The sequence below is a fragment of the Motacilla alba genome, chromosome 2 (assembly GCF_015832195.1).
Source record: "Motacilla alba alba isolate MOTALB_02 chromosome 2, Motacilla_alba_V1.0_pri, whole genome shotgun sequence".
Taxonomy (NCBI): domain Eukaryota; kingdom Metazoa; phylum Chordata; class Aves; order Passeriformes; family Motacillidae; genus Motacilla; species Motacilla alba.
This window is the reverse complement of record NC_052017.1, coordinates 145,322,185-145,344,488: the sequence shown is the minus strand read 5'-3', so window position 1 is coordinate 145,344,488 and position 22,304 is coordinate 145,322,185.

Here is a 22,304-nt window from a genome sequence, read left to right as displayed (position 1 = left end):
CTGGCACACTTAAACCAGTCAGCAGCTCAGGTCTAGCTCCTTGACCTGCAGTGTCAGAGCTGGTGCCACCTGAAATGAGCACCTGGTTTCTGGAAGCCAAAGCAAGGTGGGTGTAAGAGTTCTGTTGTGACTGGAGGAGGGCTGACTGTGGCCTCATGTCTTACAAAAACTAGAATTATGCCCAGGATTGATTGCTGGAAATTTGAAACAACATGAGTATCCTGATGATGACTAGAAGGGATAAGCAGCTTGTTCCTGAGTTTTCAAAAATTAAGACAGAAGGATGAAGGAGAACAAGTTGGTTGTATTCTGACATTAGATCACCTGGTCAGAGCATGGTGCTAAGGTCACAGGTTTGATCTGTGTGTGGACTATTCACTTGGGCATAAGAGTTGGACTTGATGGGTCCCTTCCAAGTGAGACTGTTCTGTGATTCTGACACAGTCAACTTGAGCAGTTCTAGTCTTCCAGCAGTATCAGAAACAAACTGAGGAGCATGGTGAGGGCCAGGGCTAGGGTGCCCTCATTTCTTCTTGACCATGCTCCAAAAGCTGCAGCAGCATTGCTAACCAAAGGGTACTACTGTCAAAAGAGGGAAAATTTAGCCTCATGTCCAAAATTTGTTGCAATTCTCTACTTTTTAAAAAATATGATTGTTTTCAGCTATCAGGCACCCTTGTAGTCACCCAAAACCTGGCCATGCAAGCCCAGTAAAGCTAGATATGTTACTCCCTTAAATAATGCATTTGGCAGCATCCTGTCATACAACTTCATGTCAATACGGCAGTTAACTAAGTGCAAAAGTGAATCACAAGCATCAGAATGATGCATTTAAATAGAGGTACTTTTAGACAAAATGTCTATACTGCATTTCCTAATGAGGAGGTAGTTTGGATTAAACTAGACTCCCTAGTTTTGGGCTCAAGTACTTTAAAACCAGAGTTTAAAACCAGAGACATAGTCTGTGTTAATATATAGGTCAAAGACTAATCCTACTTATGTAATCCTGAGAAGGGAAATAGTGAGATAATTATGGAAAGTCAATAGACAGTTCTAGAGTCACAGTAGTTTCCATTAGTTCTTTCAGACAAATAAAAAAATCTCAAAAAAGAAATCTAAAAAAGGAATTTGGCATTTTCATCTGCTTTTGAATAAAGTAGTTCTAAGTGATTTTGTCTTTATTTTTAAATATCCAAAAGTTGTAGAAAGCTAAAACAACATCTAGTGTTTTACATTGGTATTAAGCAAAACTTTATCTCTTCTGAAAGATTTTTTTTTCTGGATTTTGGGTCACAAAATGTTTATCCAGAACAATTTTATGCACATTATGCATTTTCTGGGGGGTGAGGAAGGGGCAGGAGGTTTGTGAGTCTACTCAACATGAGCAATTATTTGTGTAATAATATATTTTGGTGAACTTATTATTCTATATAGCTGGCAGAACAGCTGCTTTTCCCCCTGGTATCCCATGGCAGCATGCATGGGAGCAGCTCAAAGCTGCATCAGGGCAGAGTCAGTCTTGACATTAGGAAGCTTTTATTCACAGAGAAGGTGGTCAAACACTGAAGCAAGTTTCCTAGAGATGTGATCAATGCTCAAGGCCTATCAGTGTTTAGAGGCATTTGGACTGTTCCCTTATCAACCTGCTTTATCTTTTGATCAGACCTGAATAAGTCAGGCAGTTGGACTCATCAGGAAAATGATTGTTGAAAGCCTTTCAAACTCATCTCAACTATTCTATTCTATTCTATTCTATTCTATTCTATTCTATTCTATTCTATTCTATTCTGTTCTATTCTAGTCTAGTCTATTCTGTTCTATTCTTTCGTTTTCCACTGAGACATTTCTAAGAATGTCCATTTCTATGAACCTTTTAATCCACAAAATTCTACCAAGTTCCTCAGCATCATTTAGTTCAGAACTGTGGCCTTTATGGAGTAATATCCGAATGATTCAACAGTGTCAGAATATTACAGACCGTGTGTTCTTCTAAAAGAAAGAGCCTATGTGTGAATATTGTTCGAGTGTATTTCTGAGATACATCTACTGCTCTTGGCAAAATGCATTGGGGCATCTATTTAGTTTTAATTTTGTGATTATATGAAGGATATGGAAAAAAGATGGAGTGCTAATTTATTCTGAGCACTTTTGTTGATGATATACAGGTTGCTAAAAAAGCTGGAAAGTCTGATCAGTTTTATAAGCAAATAAATGGGGTCTGTTGAAAGATAATTAATTTACCTCTACCACGATTAATTTTATGGTAGAGGTAAAGCAAGGTGGTGCTGTAATATTCTTATATCTCTGATGATAGGAGTAAAAGTTAGTTCACTGACTATTAAATGTTTCCAAGTGTTCAGGTTCCATAGCATTATTTATTTTTAAGGTTTGTTCACTGTTTTGCTATTAAATGTGGATGGTTAAATGTGCAATTTATTCACGCTCTAATGAATATTTTATATACCAAGGTCTTGATGAAAATAACTATTCACTTAATAGACAGTGGCTATCTTCTGCTCATTAGCAATGTGACCAGCAGATGTGTATCAGGGAAAGCAAAGCTCCCTCTCATTTCCAGAGAAGATGAGGGAAGAAAAGACTGACAATGAGCCATAGCTGGTTTTCTTAAAGACTGAATGTGGAAAATTTGAGAATGCAGTTAATTACTTTCACGAAATATAACTGGGATATTCTGCAAGATGTGTAATTACATTATATTCTCAGAGCAGTAAAAGTCAGAAACAAATATGAGAGAAAAATCTATTCTGAGCAAGACCAGGAAAAAGAGATCTAGGAGTGTTTTGTTGCAGCCTTACATCCTGCTTTAAGGTTTATATATTGGAAAGGTTTATGTTTTGAAAACTTGCAGTAGGCAATTATGAACAAATGCATTCTTTCAAACAATCATTATCACACATACTCTCTCTTCAAAAACTAAGATATTGTAGGGGTTGGTACATGTGTAGTCTCAGCAGCCACATTTCTTTGAGAATATTGTTAAATTTGGTATCTTTGACAGATTTCCTATGGAAGAAAATCACAAAATTAATTAACTGTTACATGAAAAAAGGATGACTGATATGAATCACTAAATCACTTTATTTTTGCTAGGTCTGTCAAAAATTGTAAAGGTACATTGTAGGCTGAAGTAATACCCTTTATTTGTAACATCAGTCAGAGAAAACAGAGAAAACTTGTGTTTCTAATCAATATTAATTATATTTTTTTTTCCTTTTGAGGAGTTGATTCTTATATTTTTTCCTTCATGATCTTACGAGATTTTTCTTGTTTTTCACTAAGGGGACTTTCTATATCCTTTATTAATCCTGCTGATTCCTTTAATTCCTTCTTGTTTTGCATTGTCCTTCTGGAGAAATGTTCCACCAATGCCACATAGTACCTTAGATGAGACCACACAGGACAGGCCACTATGCAGAGCACAGACAGGGACTAAAACATGATCTGAAATACTACAGCCTTATTCTTTGTGCATTCCAATAGAAACATTTTCATTGCAGCTGAACATTGAGGGGAGATTTTTAGAAAAGCCTTTGCTTGTTTCTCCATCCACTGCTGCTACTCTTACATGCTGCAAGGTTTGAAAAGTGATTTAAGAGGTCCTTGTGCTTTATTAATTATTTTTTTTCTGCACAGAATTTAATTTGCCATTTAATAACCCATTTATGTCAGATGAAGTCCCTCTGAAGCTCATCAACAGGATCTTTGTCCTTGAGTAAGGTTGTAGGAATAATTAATATTTTGGTCTGGCTGCTAAACAAAAACAGATTAGCATTTAAACAAGCATATAAATGTTTCATTGTTTCTTTCCAAAATGAAAGCCTGGGTTGAGTAGGTTACTGTAGTTGACAATACTCTCACAGAACCTCAAATGAAATGCTCCAGTGCCCACATATTTTGAAGAGTCAAATCAATATAGTGTTAGCTACCCAAAAATTCTGAGAGGGGTTCACCAACAAAGCTTCCAACAGTTCACATTTTGTCAGAGCATAATGGTTAGAGTATTTAAATAATTGAACTTTATCTGAAAGAAATAGAATAATTATATTATTTCATCTCTTTATGGCATGTTCTAACTACCATAGTTTATTGGAAAGAAGAATAAAAATTGTTTGATGGTCTAGTTCTTCAGACTTTTTTTTCAGAGTGATCTGATCTACATTGGACACTGCAGTTGTGAAGAAAATCAGAAATTGTTTTGGCAAAATAACTTCTATTGTCATGTATTCCCCAGTGCTTCTTTTCTTTTACCTTCCTATAACTTTCACCTTTCTCTAATTTGCCACCTGTTCTGGTAGTTACTAAATAAACTAAGCAAAAGCAGGGAAGTTAATTTTTAAGTCCTTACTATATTGAAAAATTGCTCTTTTATGCTGGTTTTCCCACTCTTTAATCAAGTTCATTGCTTTATCACACCTTCAAATGTTTGGTTACAAATATTTTCAAAAGTCTTCTCTAAATTTTATTTCTCTTTACTTATTAATTGAAATTAATCTTATGCAAAGTGAAATGAAGTACCTAAAAAAACCCCAAACCCTTGGGTCATCTCTAATTTAAGGGCTATTTCAAGAAAATAGGAGAAATTCAGTGATCAGTGGGCCTTGTGATTGCTAGATACTGGTGGGGAAAGGGTTATTTATTTTCATGCATGAATTTCCATGGTCCATCTGTTTCACTGCATGAAGATTATTACATTTTGAAAAATTCAAATAAACATTTAAGACCTTTAATAGTTATTTGCCTGTTTATTTCAAAGGCAAAAAGTGGTAGTTTAGTCAGGAAGGTTCACATTTGCTGTGTATGTGATGGTTTACATGCAGTTCACTTCTGCCAACAACTTTAAGGATGTCAGAGGGGTTGTATGCAGACAGAAAAAAGTTCATGGGACCAGGACTGAAAGTCATGAGTTTTGATTCTTTCAAGACCAGTGTCCTGTAAAAGCTCAGAGTGTTTACAAACTAAGAGTATTTCTGGAGTGTATGAAATAGACACTGAAAAATCTGAGATATGCATAAGGTGCTAGCTGTCACTTTTGATTTAGAAGAGCAGCTTGAGTGCTCCACGAAGTGCTTTCCTCTTGTAATGCAGGACTTAAGAGCACTGACCCGGGGTGGGAGACATCCCCCTTCCACGTTCTACTTTGTTAAATGGAACTAATTCCCACCTCCCTCAGCTCCAAGGTAATACCCAGTGGTGGTGCCTGAGGGAGGATGAGCCCTCCATCTCTTATCATGCCACTTCCTGGCAGAGCTTGAGAAAGTTCAAGAGCAATGGATTTAAACACATTGAGGAAGAATTGACTGTGTTCCCTGGTAACTGGCATTCACATGAAAGAACAGCAGTTTGTCTGTGTCCAAAATAAAAAGAAAATAAAAATGAAAATGAGATTTAGAAATGCAAGGAAAAGATTTAGAGTACAATTGGCTCCGTTGTGAATGGGAAGGAATTTCGCAGTACCATCCATGTGTACCTGACACCTCTTTGGGAGCACAAGACCAGGCTTGCCTAACAGCAGCTTCATCTCATAATCAGGAAGATTGTTAAAAGATACCTATCCAAATCTTGCTGTCAGCTGTGATTCATGACCTTTAGTACAGTAGGTAAATGAATAGAAAGTGAGATTTATTTAATGCTATATAACAAGCCTTGGGGTTAGAAGTCCAAGCTCTCTGACACAGTCAGCCTTAGTTGTTAAAAGGAAGCTATTTCAGTAATGAATTATTACAACTCCGGGAGTACTTTGGTCATGGTTCATCACCATGGTACACTGAGGACCTTAATAGTGTCTTACAATGTCAATATGTGCTTTATTTAAGGTTGGAATCATTTTAGCCAGTCAGAAAGCATAAAACTCCCCCCCTGCTCAGCAGGTCAGAACATGGCCTATTCATCTTGCTAGTCCCACAAGAGTCCTCAAAATGCTTTTTTTAACTGAGATGGAAGTGACACATAAAGCTTCTCTGAGGTCTTTTGCACACAGATGGATTTCAGCTGTGAATAGGGAGTCACCAATTTGCAAATAAGTTATTTGATGGAAAATTCTGCCATCAATCAGATTTGCTAAATTACATGAATAATTCCTCTAGCCTTACCTACAATATCTGAATTTTGTCTTCCAGTGTAGTTTTGGGCAAGCAAATTTCATGGAAACTAATGGCAGAAAACGAATAGTAAGAATGGAGCAAGGAATCATTTCTATTAAGTACTTTGGTTTATCTCACTTTAGGCCAAAGTATTCAACATCAGACATCCACTTTCTGGAGGATGGCCAGAAAATTATTTCTATTAACTGCTTAAAGCCATTATAGCTCCCTCATTCTTTCTAAGATTTATACCAAATTTTGTCTTTGAACACGTCTAACCTCTCACATTGGTGCTTATTCCAGTTCCTACTAGCATCAACACAGTTTCTGCTAAGAGCCAATCTAGGCTGTGATGCTGCAGCATCCTGAAATGACACAGGGGGATTGCAATGTCACATTTGTCAGGGATGACTGAGCAACCTCATGGTCAGAAATGAATCCTGCTGGAGGAGCTGTTCAAGTGTCCATTGGAAAATAACTGAGAAATGTGAAAGAGTGAAAAATACTGAATGCCTTTTTCTCTTTCTACGTGTCCATCATGGATTATGTACGTAAGATTATCTCTGGAAGATTTGGTAAAAGAAAAAAAAAAAAGAAAAAAGGCAAATTAAAAAAAAAAGAGCCTTTTTTGTCATTCTGAAGAGTTGAATGACTCTTAACACAGAACTCAGAAAAACAGAAAATTATATTTATTTATTTATTTACTTACTTATAGCATAGAAGAGAGGTGTCAATACAAGCTTCTGGCTCCAAATTGAGAAGAACTCAGGACAGGTATTGTTTTTTTTACTTGGTGCAAGCACCCACATGAGTGCATGCAAATTTCATCCTTCTCTTGTCATCCGGCACAGAAGAGATGTGAACTGACTCCAATCAGCTGCTTTTGAACTTTGAAATTTTCCTTTAGCCCTATCTGAGACATCAGTTTCATCATAAATAAGCCTTTGCTTCCCAATTAGGCCTGTGAGCAACAGGCAGAAGCATGAACAAAAGGCTCTGCTGGCAGAAGCAGGAGGAGAAATTCCACCAAGGAATTTCATCCTTGACATGCCATATTGGATGAAAGCCTTACAAGGTCTGCAGAAAATGGATTAAACACCAGTCAGTCCTCTAAATGGTCTCTTGTGTCTCCCTTCATCCACATATGGCACGCAGTAATGAAAACAGGCGCTGTTACTTACCCTCTACAGGTCCTACCTAGCCCAAATTGCAAAACCTGCTGCGTGCTTGTTATCCAAGTCTTTCATTAAAAATCAGGATTTGGATCCCAGTGAGGCCTCAGCTTGTTATTCTGTAATAGTAACAATAGATAATCTGCTGCATTCAAAAAAATTTAGCCTTGATTGTATAAAGAAGAGATCTTCCCAAAACCCCAGGGAGGTATTTTCTTATTCTATTTTTAGAAGCAGTAGTAATTTCATCATATCCCTTTAAATCCTCCATTACAAAGTGATGCATGAAAAAAAGAATCAGATCATAAAATCTTAGAATATGCTGAGTTGAAAGGAGTCCATTAGAATTAGAATCCCTCCTGCATAGGACACCCCAAGAATCCCACTATGTATCTGAGAGTATTGCCCAACCACACTCTGGGGAAAATTTTCCCTGATTTCTAACCCAAACTTCTCCTGACTCCATGCTGTTTTCTCAAGACACTTGTCATTAGAGTGAAGAGATCAGTGTCTGCCCCTCTGCTTCCCCTCATGAGGACGTTGCAGACCACAATGAGATCTCCTCTCAGTCTCCTCCGGGCCAAACAGATGATGATCTCAGCCACAGAAAATTATATCAGCCACATCTCGTATGGCTTCTCCTCCAAACCCTTCTCCATCCTCGTGGTCCTCTTTTATGTCTAATGGTGGTCCTCCTTTATCTCTAATGGCTTAAGGTCTTTATATTGTGGCACCCAAAACTGCTCCCAGCACTCGAGGTGAGGCCGCCCCAGTGCAGAGCAGGGCAGGACAATCCCCTCCCTTTCCAGGCTGATGTTGCTGTGTTGATGCCCCCCAGGACAGGGTTGGCCCTCCTGGCTGCCAGGGCTCTGCTGGCTCAGGTTCAATTTGCCATCAACCAGGACCCCCAGGTCCCGTCCCACAGCTGCTTTCCAGCCTCATTCCCCAGTCTGTACATCCAGGGCTCCCCATCCCATGTACAGGATCCAACACTTGCCCTTGTTAATCTCCATACTCTTGGTGATTCCCCATTTCCCTGATTTGACAAGGTCTCTCTGCAGGGCCTTCCTGCCCTCAAGGGACTTGATAGCTCCTCCAAATTTGGTGTTGTCAGCAAACTTACTTAGTATTCCTTTGAGACACAGGTCCAATGTTAATGTAGATGCTGAAGAGAACTGGGCCAAGGATCTGAAATATGCCTTCTACCATCTTAATATTCTTAGTCAAAATTTCACATATTGACTTTAATTTAGGGGGAATTATCTCTTGGAATGCCCCCAAATCTTGTTGCACAGCTTTTGTCATCTATCTCTGAAACACTGCCTGTTCATTACAGCTGTTCCTGGTGCTGAAATACTGCAGCATTTGATTCCTTTACCTAATATTGTTAGGATTCAAGTCCCCCAAGATTTAGATGTTTAAATACAAAATGTTTTAGTTCAAGCCCATCTCACATAAACTGTTATTGATAAGACCACAGTCACACACATCTGACTGTCACTCAGGTGTTTATGAAGGCAGAAATAAAAATCCCATTCCACCTCAGTGTTAATCAATCTTTGTCACTCCACCAAGTTCTTTTATCTGACAAGCTCCACTGTGGCTAGGAGAAAGGAAAAAAAAGAATCCTATAAATGGAAGCCCCGCAGCCCAAACCAGCAGACCGAAGGAAATGGGAATACAGCTGCATCTGGCAGCTACTGCTTTTCAGGCCACCGCAAATCATGCAAACACCAGCCACTGCTGGAGGTGTGCTGGCCCTTTCACCAACACCTCAGCTGCTCTCCTCTAGAGCCACCAGTTCTTGGAGCCCAAGGTATCTTTTTGTTTGTTCAAACCATGGTACACTCCACAATCCAGATTTCTGTCTTTCCTTGCCCCTCTCACCGCCCCCCTGAGCCAATCCTCACCCTAAGCACTGTCACAGGGACAATCCCTGCTGGCTCTCTCTGCCAGCAGAGACACAGCCTACAGGAGTGAGCCAGGAAGGTGATAATCCATCACAGGTGGTCCAGGCACTATTCCCATTAAAGGCTCATCTGCTTTTTGACAAATCTAAATTATAACCCAGAGGCTGCCCTCACCATTGTGATGCTCAAGACTGAGCCTGCACTCCAGCTCAGGCACCCTGTGGTCACTTGCCAGTGTTTGCTCGTGCCCTCTGCTTAGCCGGGGTCAGGTCATTTCTGTCCTCCTGACAGGAAAACAGGGGCATGCACTGGATACAGGGATATAGACTGGCTGTGGGCAGCACCCTGAGATGCTCAGTTGGTGGCTGGGCAGATGCAGTCAGCAAAGCATCTTGCCATGCAGTGTCCAGATGCATCATTGGCTCTTTTCCCTCTCTCCACAGGATGGTGTGGTCAAGTGATTAAACACCATTGTGTCTGCACAGGCAGGATCAGGCCTTGGATGGTGCTGGGAGTTTTGCTAGCACTCATACAAGTCATCTTCTGGTGCTGATGTGAGGGCTCACCTTGCAGTAGAAGAGAGGAGTGGAGGAAAATGAGGCTCCTTTGGAGACTGGCAGAGACAAGGAGGGCACACAATGTCACTAATGTCTTCAAACACAAGTAAGGTAAATTGTACCAAATGCAAACATGCTAATTTCTTCTGGGACGCTGCCACAAAGATAAACAGAGTTCAACAACAAGGTAATTATATGAGTAAAAAGAAGCAAGAGTATAAGAATAACATTTTAAAAAGGAGTAAAGTAATGGCCTGGTGGCCAGCAAGTGCAGGAAAGGGGAAAGCATTCATAGAGAAACCTCATTCTTCAAAAGAATGTCTTTGAGCTTTGTAGGGAAGACTTTCTGAGTGAGTCTGACACAAAAAAATTCTGTAGTCACACACTGAGTTTATAAGAGAACTGCAAAGGTGAGGAGAAAAGGTAAGAGGATTGTTTTGGGATGTACCATGAGGGAAAATACAGCGTGAGCCCAGTTCTTGTGAGTCATGCTCAGAGTTTGCATTGTCTCTTTATGATGCAGGAGTCAGTGTGTCACAGCCTGCACTTTTCCATGGGGACTGGAGCGGCCCTGGATTGGACAAGGTTGGCCCAAAGTGCTCTGTGCAGCAGTTCTGTCAGAGTGGCTCCTGCTGGGCTAGCAAATGTTGTTTTAACATGCAGGAGACTGTGACAATGCATAATGGCATTTGAGACACTGCTGTGCAAGTGATTATTTGAGGGGTTTTTGTTTGTTTGTTTGTTTGTTTTTGGTTTTGTTTGGTTGTTTTGGTTTTTTTTTCATTAAAAGCTCAGATGACGACTGAGAGCCAGTGTTTTCCAGACAGACACATGACTCAGAGCAAGAAAGGGTTTGTGATAAAGCCCTGAACTTTTGGTCTCCTGACCCTGAATGTTCCAGTCTCAGAGAGGGAAGGGACTGCCAGCATTGCTCAGGGCAGATGGGGACAGCTGGTGACTTGACCAGCACCCACATACCCAACATAACATATATCAATATTCACTATGGCCCTCAAAGGCCTGGGGTTGTGTGACAACATCTAGAATTCAAATATTTATAAACCCCTTTGCAAGGGCAATATGTAAATTACATAAATATAATTATCTCTGACTAATGGTGCCATTTACCTCTGTTTTGGTGCTGCTAGACATAGATTTCATTCTACATGCACACTTCATAAACTTTTTGGAAGGTCAGGTGCAGAGATTTAGAAGAATAGTTGCTCTCTGGGGCATTTTTCTTCTCATTGAAATTATAGTTTAATTTTTTTTATTGCATATTAGATTAATTCTGATCAACTATTCTAGACCAAAATATTTCTCTCAATAAAACTTTCACAGATGCTCTTCAAAGATTTTCTGTTTCAAATTCATCCCATTTCTCTTCATTCCATTTCTTCTGACACACCACAGACAGGAAGTAAAAAAAGTCACAAATTCTGTGGAAGGCAGAAGACTACCTATTACCTTAGTAGATGACTAAGTTGATTATACACTTTCAATCCTGTCCTGAGGTGATATTTAGAAATGAAATTTTTTTTTTCATTTATACTATGCTATGCAGGTTTGAATTTCTAATACAAATTGATTTGGTATTTAACTTTGTCAAATATTTTTGATAGACAGAAGAAATTAGTATCAGGAATATATAACATTGCTACACCAGCATCACTTGTTTTGCAAGTATGAAAGGTAGGAATATGAAAAATACATTATGTAAGGCAGTAGAGCCAAATTATTTTATTGCAGAAGAGGAGAGAAAATGCTTGGTTCTAGCTTTTTTAAATAAACTTCAAATTGCACAAATTTTAATAGCATTTTTTCCAATTATTGCCTGAAAATTGCATAAGCACCTGAAAACAAAAGCATATTTAAATCCACAGTTCATTACTATTTATTGGAATACTGCTCTTGTTTTTAAACTCCTTCCTACATTTTATTAAAATATCTTTTTTCCTGAGATTATAATACCTTACATTTGCACTGAAACTAATAGCTAAGACTGGAATCAGGATTAAATTTGTTTCCTCTCACATCATTTCTTCAAGGTTTTAGCAGCAATTTCATGACGTTTAGGGGACAATGAGTATTATAATTTAGTTATTGTGAATTGTTTGGTATGCCTCTATCTAGCACTGGCTTTGTTAAGGGGTCAGTTCTTATAATTGTGAAGGCCTGGATTTCAACATTAATGTTTTTAACATGTTTTACAATATTTGTTATCTAATTCTATTTTACTGATGTGTTGAGACCTATGACCTGATTATTAACAATAGTCACAAGTTTCTAAAGAGGTGAAATACATGACGTTAGCAAATTAAATTAAATTATATGCTCACATTTTTTGATTCTTTCATCCCACAGTTATCTGGGTAAAGCAGGATGACAATTTCTTTTTCAGATGCACAATTGAGCTGACAGCTACAGCTGAAGTGAAAGTGCATTTAGAAAGTTGTTTCTCAGAAGAACAAAACCTCTAATCAGCATTTTTGACAGAGGTGTCTCAGGTTCATCCACGACTTTTAAGAAAAATTATTGGTCTCTATTTTTTCCAACCTTGTTTTGGTAAAACAGTAGGACACTTGTTTGCACTCAGTGGCCCCCTGTCTTGGGCTTTGGTGGCAAAAAAAGAGGGTGGGAGACTTTATAGAGCCAGATAGTGATAGGACAAGGGGGAATGATTTCAAAGCTAAAAGAGGAGATATTTATCTTAGATGTTAGGAATAAATTCTGTGCTGTGAGGGTGGGGAGGCCCTGGCAACTCAGGTTGCCCAGAGAAGCTGTGGATGCCCCATCCTTGGAAGTGTTCCAGGCCAGGTTTGATGGGCCCCTGGGAAAGCTTTTATAGTGGGTGGCATCCCTGCCCACAGCATGGCAGTGGGATCTAGATGATCTCTAAGGTCCCTACCAATTTGAAACATTCTGTGATTCCATGTAAAAAGTTGTCTCCCTAATTTGCTGATTATAAGGAGCATAAAGGAAAATGACTGTTGTTAAAAGGGACCATTTGCTTTTTTGAATTAATTAAACCAAACCAAAACTCCAAGCAAAACCAAGCAAACTGAATTTACAGATGATTCTTATTTTAATGTTAAACCCGGGAGTGCTATTTGCATTTAATTGTCGGGTATGGTAACTACCAGAAAAGCATGCAAAGCACAATTGATGTTAACCTGGTTTTAGTCGATGCCTATGAGAAAATATTACTCAACTGATTGTAGTTGTTTTCTGCTGAGAAGAAAGGATCGAGAGAGGAGGAGGAAAAAGGTTAGAAAGTAGGAGTGACAAGATACATCCAAAACTGGATGCTACATAGATCAGTTTCTCCTAAAAATACAGAGTAATCTTGAGTTTCTCATAAAGGTTTTATTTAGAGCTGAAAGAAAGCAGAGATTTAAAGTGTTGGTTTGTATTAAGACATTTTTTCATCCTAGAACCTCACTCTAAAGTTCTGCTAGTTAGGACATGTTACAATGGGATTTTTCATTCTTCACAGAAATATTTTTTTCCTTCAATAATAAAGCAGTCCATGGATGTCCATTCGTAAAATCACAGAGTGGTTGAGATTGGAAGGGACCACTGGAGGTCACCTGGCCCAACCTCTTGGCTCAAGGAAGACCACCTAGAGCCAGATTTCCAGTCTCATCTTTTGAACACTAGTAATAGAAGTAATAGAAGTGTTCTGATGTCTATCACAGAATCTTCCATCATTTTCAGAGGCTTAAAAATAAATATATTCTTTTAAAAAGAGTAGGGTTACCAACTGTTTTCATATAATTCTAATCTGCCATATTTTTCAGAAGTTTTGTTTCTGCTCCAGTGTAAAAGATAAGAAGGAATGAAGAAGTGGAAAGGAAGAAAGAACAAGTGAAAAGCGATTAAAAAAAGCTTGAGATCTATTACATTTATTTCTCACTATTTATCCTCTGTGAGGATGAAGTAAAACTAAAAAATGCCTACCTGGGGTTTTGATGAACAAGAGAGAACTTATTGACTTTAAACTGAAATAGTTATACATTTGTCATTATTTGGGAATAAAATCTTTCATCTACTGGCATATAGCAGAATAGGAAAAGATCTCTTAATAATCTCAGTAGATAATATTTGTCATAAAACTTGTAGGTATTTGCCATAAAACTTGTTTTGAAAAGGCCAGATCATCCTGAGCTATGCACAGGAACTGAAACTGTTACATATAGGCAAGAAATTTTCATGTTGTGCTTGTAACATTAAATTGAAGTAAAATTAAAGCATCTTTCAGTCTCTTTTTGATAATTGATTTCTATTTAAAATGTGCCATGATTTCCCTAACAATGCCATTTTCTGTCTGCAAGCTCTACACTCCTAATTTTACTTTGAGCATCGTTTCTTCTCTCTGGTGGGAACCAGATTTTTACATTCCCTTTAAATGTTCCCTTAGGCATAAGTTACACAGCTGTAAAAGGAGGCAAAGATATTGGAGACTGCACATTCGAAGCTTCATCCTTAGCAAGGTCAGCTTATTTGCATATATCACTGCATTTTACTCTGCAGAAGGACCCTGATATTTTAAGTAGGCTCTGGGCTCTTCTTTTTAATGAACTTTAAGAAATTTCTAATAGAATTAGTTAAATTTGCCTTTCCTGCCTTTAGGACAGCATATAAATGCACACACAACTGCTACTGCTTTCAGAGGAAACTGTACCAATACAGCTAATGGAAGATTTGGGGAAGAGAAAGATTCAGAAAGCATAATTAATATATTTATTTGGAGTACTTGTTGTCTTGGGGTAAAAAGAAACAATGACAACTTTCTGAGTCACAATAATGGATTTTTATCTACGAATCCAATGGTTTTATTTTTATTCTTACCTTATTTCACAGTATCACAAAATAACGTCATCTATCATTGCTGAGACACTATATAAGATAGAATCCCAGAATCATAGAATATCCTGATTTGGAAGGGACCCATCAGGATCATTGAAGTCCAGCTCCTGACCCGTCACAGGATGCCCCAAGAATCTCATCATGTGTCTGAGAGCATTGTCCAGGTGCTTCTGGAACTCTGGGGCTGTGACCACTGCCCTGGGGAGCCTATTCCAGTGGCCAACCACCCTCTGGGTGAAGAACATTTTCCTGATACTCAACTTAAACCTCCCTTGACACAACTTCAGGCCACTCCCTTGGGTCCTGTCACTGTCACCAGAGAGAAGAGATCAGTCCCTGCCCCTCCCCTTCCCCTTGTTAGAGAGCTGTGGACAGAGCTGAGGTATCCCCTCAGCATCCTCTGCTCCAGTCTTTGAGTTTATCTTGGTTAAAAAATGTAAGAGCATCTCCTAGATAACAGTGACTGAAGCCACCTATCTGATAATCAATTTCTTTCCTGTTTCCTGTAGTGAAATGCTTGAGCATCTAGATTAAAGGATCTTCTACTTGTGGTATAATTAAATAATTTGTATTAAAATGTTGAACATTTTGATGAATACAACCACATATGAGGACACTGATTCATCAAAGGAAAAAGGATATTTCAACCTTTACTAACAGCAGTTGTCCTTTATAATTTGGAAAATAATTATGATAATTATTTCAACAGCCATGTAGTCACTTCCAGAAGTCACCTACATTAACATGTAGAACAGCATTAATCATATGCCATGAAAATATGTGAAAGTGATTGAAATACACAAAATAAAAATCAAGCTGTCAAGATGTGTTAGAATCTCAATTATATTTTGACCATTTCATTATTCATTAAACTTAAAAGAATGTTTGATTCCACTCTAACTTAAAATGAAAACAAAGGCATAAATGTCAAAATTTCTTAGATAGTCAGACATTTTAACTTGCTACTTTTTCTTGTCTGTCTTTGAATCCTTTTGCACTGCCTTTTCCTTGAACAAAAGGGAGACTTTTTCCCAAGTGATTTCAAAACAAACTAATGGATCCTCTGTTTCTTCCTGAAATTTACATTCTAAATTTTGACAGGACTTTGGTTGTCACTCTCAGTCTCAGTCTTTCCATTCCTTCCATTCTCCTGCAGCAATACTTTTTGACTGTTTTGTTTTTCCTGGATTTTGACCCAGCATCCACCATCCTATCATCTTAACAAAAGGATTCTGATAGGGACTTCGTATTGACTTTCATGGAAGGCCATGCAAGCAAAAAATCAGCTGGCACATGGAAATAACTCTGTTGGCATCATCAACAAACAGCACAGGAAATTCCAGCCCAGAAGATTCTGCACTCTCTCCTTCAGCTGACTAATTGCTCTCTGACAGAAAAAGATCAAGCAAAATTTAGTATATTTTCTTTGTCTTCCTTGGAGTAGAGTCAAATCCAGAGGGAAATGAAGGTCTTATGGCTGTGAACAGGAAAAGTGGTTCATGTGGCTCTTTAGTTTTGGGGTCACCACAGGGTACGTTCACACAAGGTCCTCTCAGAACGTGATCAGCTGAAGGGATATCTACCTTAACAGTTTTTTAAAGCTGAAAACATGAAAATAAAGATTTGTTCATGCACCTGTACGTGTGAGAGAAATATCACTTTTGTATGATGAGAACCAATCACAGAAGCATCTTGGTATGTGCCAGTTGATAAATGTCATATATTCCCTGTAGCAGTCCATGCTGGAAGCAATATTTTGAGCCATCCAGCTTTGTGATGTGCAGAAACTGAAAAGCAATTCATGCTTTTGTGTAGTCTAAATGCCTTTAAAACTTCTTTTTTAAAGTTCCACTGCTGAAACTTTTCTTTGCACTCAGCCTCAGTATGCTGAACTTAATGTAGTTATTTGGAATGCTGTTAAAACAGACAAGCAGAAGCTCTGCTCAGAAATCTTAGTAATTTCAAAATATTAGATCACTGCAGAATTTTGGCCATGAGATGAGAAGTAACAGGAAAAGCTTGTGGGGGTTTTGTTTGTTGTTTTGGTGGCTTTGGTGAGTTTTTTTGGTTTTTTTTTTTTTTTTCAGTATTCAAACTTCAATCTAATTTGGTTTTAAAGAAAATTCCCAAAAGGTTTCTCAACATTTTTCTGACATTTTACATTTTTTCTCCTCTCATCCAAATGAAAGCCGATAAATCAAACCAAAGAGACAGAGTGCAGCACAGAAGAGTTTCACCAAAAACATGGAATAAGATTGCTAATAGGAACTGGATGCATCAGGACTATTATGTTAAAAAGCTGGAGAGGCTGCACAGAGAATTATCAGGATAATTGGGAGTCCAGGACCCACTACCTACAGGTTGAGCTTCAGGGAGCTCACACTTGTCACTTATGAAAAGGAGGCCAAGGGACAATCTGAGCTCTGCTTTCAGCTACTTGAAGAAAATCTACAGAGCTGATGGAGCCAAGGTCTCATCCACAGGGACAGGAACATTACAATAGGTGACAGCCTGGCATGGGATATTCAGACTGGATAATGGAATGAATCACAGCACTTGCAGGGCAATTCAATAGAAGAACAAGTGAGAGCACAGCTGTAGACCCTCCATCCATGGAGGTTTCACCCCGGGTGTGTCATGCCCAGCTGGCCTGATCCAGATACCTTGATTTTGACTGAAATCCTGTTCCAAGCAAGCAACTGGACCAGATGGCTCCAGAGCTTCCTTTAAAACAGCATTGTTAAGATTCCACTTTAACATACCATGGAGAACACGATAGAAAAGGAAGATTAAATAAATTACATGAGGATTTCTTTCCTGTCCAATGATGAAAAAAAAAAAAGCCTTCAGCTTTTGAACCAGAAGCACACAAATAAAAAGTGTTCTCATCCTCTTTCACAATGATGTATGATGAAAATTTTATAAACAACATTATGCAATGGAGGGTGCAAAAAGAAAAATGCAGTGATTCAGGCTACAATTCTCAAACAAAGTATTATTATTCCCTTTGAAAACAACCACCTTCTCATAGGGCTCCTTACTGTCTAAAACATATTTGCCACATGACTGATGTTGTCACACTGGATACAAATGGAACCCATCTGGAGGAAATATCTGAGGGAACCAGATGTTGAACCAGCAAGAAGGGTTTCTTTGGGCTACTGTGTGAGAACACTAAGTCCCTCTAATTTGAACTCTGCTAAGTGAAACTTGCATTCCCCTTCTGCTGTTGTATAGAAGATGAAAAGGTACCTTCCATCTTCCCACAGCCCCAGGACACTCTTTCACTGGTATAATAATTGTTGCAATGCATCTGTAATGACTACAGCTGAGCAACATTCTCCTAACAAACCAGAAATAATTTGCAAAGCTTTCAGTAGTCTTGGGCCAACTTCTAGCTGGTTTTCACTCAAATTTAGCCCATATTCTGAGCATATTCCCATGCCAGATTTTGGTTTAAAGTCATGCAGGAATGCAGGTTTTTCAAGGTCATCTGGAAGTCACACCAGCTGGTTGATTTCCTGTTTACAAAGACTTAGCAAATGGAAATTGAGTAGTTTCAGATAGGGTGTATTTTTTAGCCCCTCAGAATGGAGCTGATATCCAAGACTCTTGAGTCCCAAACTACAGAATATAAACCAGAAGTAATAAAAAACTGTCCTCCAAACCCTTTGGCACAGAAGTCCTCTGGTTCCCACAGCCTCAGCTGGGATCTCTTTACTTGTTTAATTAGGTCCATATTTTTCAAAGGACTGTTACATGTAACTTTTTTTCTTTTGCTTGTCTTTTCATAGCAAATAAGTTTAAGCCGATAAGACCCCCTGAGACAAGTGCAGTTAGCTATGAAATGGAGGAGAAAACTCCAAGTGTAACAGAAAGATACCTTTGCCTGACGTGTCTCCTTAGATTTTCATTAGTGCTTTGCTTATCTATCTGTACACAGCTGTGTAAGAAGCAAGACTGTAAATGCGCCCCAGATGGCCCAGAGGCTGCAATACAGTTTCAGCCCTTCTTCCCCCAAATGTACTCGATATATACATGTATATGTGTGTATATCCATATGTACATGTGTGGAGAGAAAGGAGAGGGGTGAAGAGTGGAAGGACATGTCCATTCACGAAGGCTCACACTGGTCTTTGACAATAAAACAGACCATGGCCTTGGAAAAACACAATCACAGAATGAGTAAGGTTGGAACATGGGTGGGACCATCTGGGTCCAAGCTCCCTGCTCAAGCAGGGTCATCCCAGAGCACACAGCAAGGGATGATGTCCAGATGGTTCTGGAATTTCTCCAGTGAGGGAAGCTACACGCCCTCTCTGGACAATCTGTACCAGTGCTTGGTCACCCACAACATAAAACAGTTCTTCCTCATGTTCAGGTGGAGCTTCCTGTGCATCAGTTTCTGTTCATTGCCTCAGAACCACCAGGCAGAGCCTGGTCCATCCTCCTGACACCCTCCCTTCAGACGCTTGTCGACATTGTTCCCCCTCAGCCATTTCTCCTCCAGGCTAAACTGGCCCACCTGCCTGAATCAGGGAGATGTCCTCTTAAGAGAGATGCTCCAGTCCCTTGATCATTGTAGCTCTCTGCTGGACCAGTTCCAGGAGTTCCATGTCCCTTTTGAACTAGAAAACCCAGAACTGAACTGACTACTCCAGAATAAAAGCAAAAAAAAACCCCAGATTTAAGGAAAAATTGCAAATTTTGAATAAAACTGTCAGCTGTTCAGTTGATATGCATTCAAAGATTTTGTCTAATTAGCTAATAAATGCAGAGAGTTACAGACAGTTATTTGAAAATGTTATGGAGTAGTTCCAGAGATTTAGACGTGGTATCAATCTTCTAGCATTTGACCTTGGTAATTATTGCTTTGTAAGTTTAATTATCTTCCACACAGCAGAATGATTTTCAGGGAAAAAAAAAAAAAAAGAAATCACAACAGAGAAACGAAACCAAATCCTTAACCATGTACAAGATATTGTATCTCTGAGTAACAAGCTCTGTGAGCTTGTAAGAAAAGAAATCATAGCAGTCAAACTTGATTGTTTTTCTCAAGAATCAGTGAATGAAATAAAATAAACAACTATAACAGATCAGAAAATATACCTGGATTATACTAAGACATTGGCTATGGCAGCGCAGTAATTTTGAACTTAAAGAGTGACAGCTTGAGCACAAACAGGTTATGGGGCCACAGAATATGACAGTGGAACAGAAAGTTTGTGGGATGCATCTAGAGCAGCAGCAGGAATCAGCAGCATGCTGAGTCCCACCAGCCTCCCCAGCAGTGACTTGACAAAACAAGGTGAGCAGCATGTAGAAGATATTTGTGGCACACGATGCTGGAAGAACTAGGGGAGTAAAAATTCCAGCAGAAGGGTACACTCAGCAGCTATATAGGCTGACAGAAAATAATTAACCCATGTCCATATTATAAAATATAAGGCAATATGCTGTCATGGCAGGAGCAAACCTGGCACCACACTGGGAACAAGAACACCCGAACATAAATCTTATCTCTGCCACAGATTTCAGGTACGACGGTGGGCAAGGTCTCTTAACAGTTTTGTATCTCACCTTTTCCTCCAGCTCTTGGAAATTTCATGAATGCAAGCCCTAAATTCGTCATAATAGGAAAGATTCCTATTTAGGATTTTTACGTCACCCAGCACACTAGGACAAGATCTAGACCACAGCCACTGTCAACTATATTCCATATATGATCATGGAACCAATGGAAACAGTCAAAATTTACTTACATCTGGTCTAGCAAGAGAATGAATCACTGATTCATTGATTCACTGATTCATATGATTGAAGATGACACCATATGTTCTATGAAATAAAATCCACAGTTTCCCTTGTGAAGCTGCCTTTATTCACTATTCATTCAAATAAGAAATTGAAAATGATCTAGTCTAGTAGAAAAAGAGGCATTTCCCTGTTTCCCATGTATCTGCCACTGTTTGCCAAAAAACACATCCAATTCCAATTTGAATATTTGGGATATTTATGGGAAAAAAAAGAAGAAAAGTAAAAAATAATTACATTGTTCATGTTCAGACAAATGCTAACAAGTGAATGTGGAGAGAATATGAAACTTCATGCATCAAAAAACAGCTGAAATCTGAATTAGTTTACATTTCACCCAGGGTAAGAGCTCAGTTTCCCAGGAGCAGGTGACTCACTGATATTTCAAGGGGCATATTAACCATATGGTGACACGTTCACCTTGCCTCACCTTTCCACCAGAGGATCAGCCTACCTTGCTTCTTGCACAGTCTCCCTCCCTGGACCATCTCTGCATCCACCACATCCATAAGCAGGATTCAAGGCTCAGAAAGTCTCTGAGTTCAGTCTTTGTGCTCCAAACAGACTCTTACCCAATAATCTCTGAGATGATAAAGCAGCAGAGATCCTTGGAAATAGATGCACAAGTAAAGAGAATGCCACCATTTAAATAATAACTTCTACAGAGCAGCATTTGCTCCTCGAGCCCAAAGCAGAATAAATACAGACAGTACATCCATTAGCTGCAACTGAATAAAACGTTATTTATAAAACGGGTAATTTAGATCTGATTAATGTTTATAAATGTGTTTACATAAGAATCAGATATTAACCTATAGCTTTAAAGGATTTAATTAGCCTTGGAATATTGTGTCAGTGTACAATGAAAAATAACTAATTCACAAAGGACATGCAAAGAAAATCTGCAAGCTCAAATGAGGTCAATTAATTAAGCAATTTGCATAAATTTGAATGGTTATTTTCAGGGTATTACTGACATTTTGCACTTCCTATTCCCATCACACCGGCAAAAGTAGTCTTCTGTCACCCTATTTATATGATACATCAATCATCTCATGGGATCCCAGAATACCAGCACACACCACAGTAAAACAGCTTCTACACACAGGCTTTCTGAACCGTGCAGAATCCAGCATCCCATTTCCAGCTGTACTATCTTATCACCAGCAGATGCATTTCCAGGCTGTTATAGCTTCATTCTTACCTCCAAATGGAGGAAAAAAATATGAAATATGACTTCATCTCCATTACATTTTTACATCCTGAATACCAAACAGATGGTAACAATTACAGATGGGTGTATATTTCTTACACAGGAAGCCAAATGCTGCACAGCTCACCAGTTGAAATCTGGAACGAGTCACTTAATGAATTTAATTTATCCAGAACTAAATTGGTGGAAAAGGGTAGAGGAATTTGGCCTAACAGTTACATATTCCCATGGTTACGCTGGGAATACAGTAGCAGCAACCTCTTAATACAGCTATGTCCACACAGATCCTCTGGTTTCTTTCTTATTACCCATGGAACAATGAAGGCACAAATTACTATTTTACTTTAATGTAGTATTGCACCAACTCCAACATCTTCTTTGCAATACATTTGCCTGTATGTTTCATGGACTGCACTGTTGAGACCTGTGAATAATTTTCTGAGTCCTATTTTGTCCCCATCTGTTTATTATAGTCACAAGTGAATTTTTCAATGGTGTATTTATTTATGTAGCAATTCCTAGGCCAGAACTTCAGCTGATGCAAACAAGCATTTGCTGTACTGAAGCCAGTGAAATAAAACTGCCTAACATCAGCTGAGAACACGACTTTTATACGTGATGTATGTCAAGTGTTAGCATGGAACCAAAAATACAACCCAAATATAATT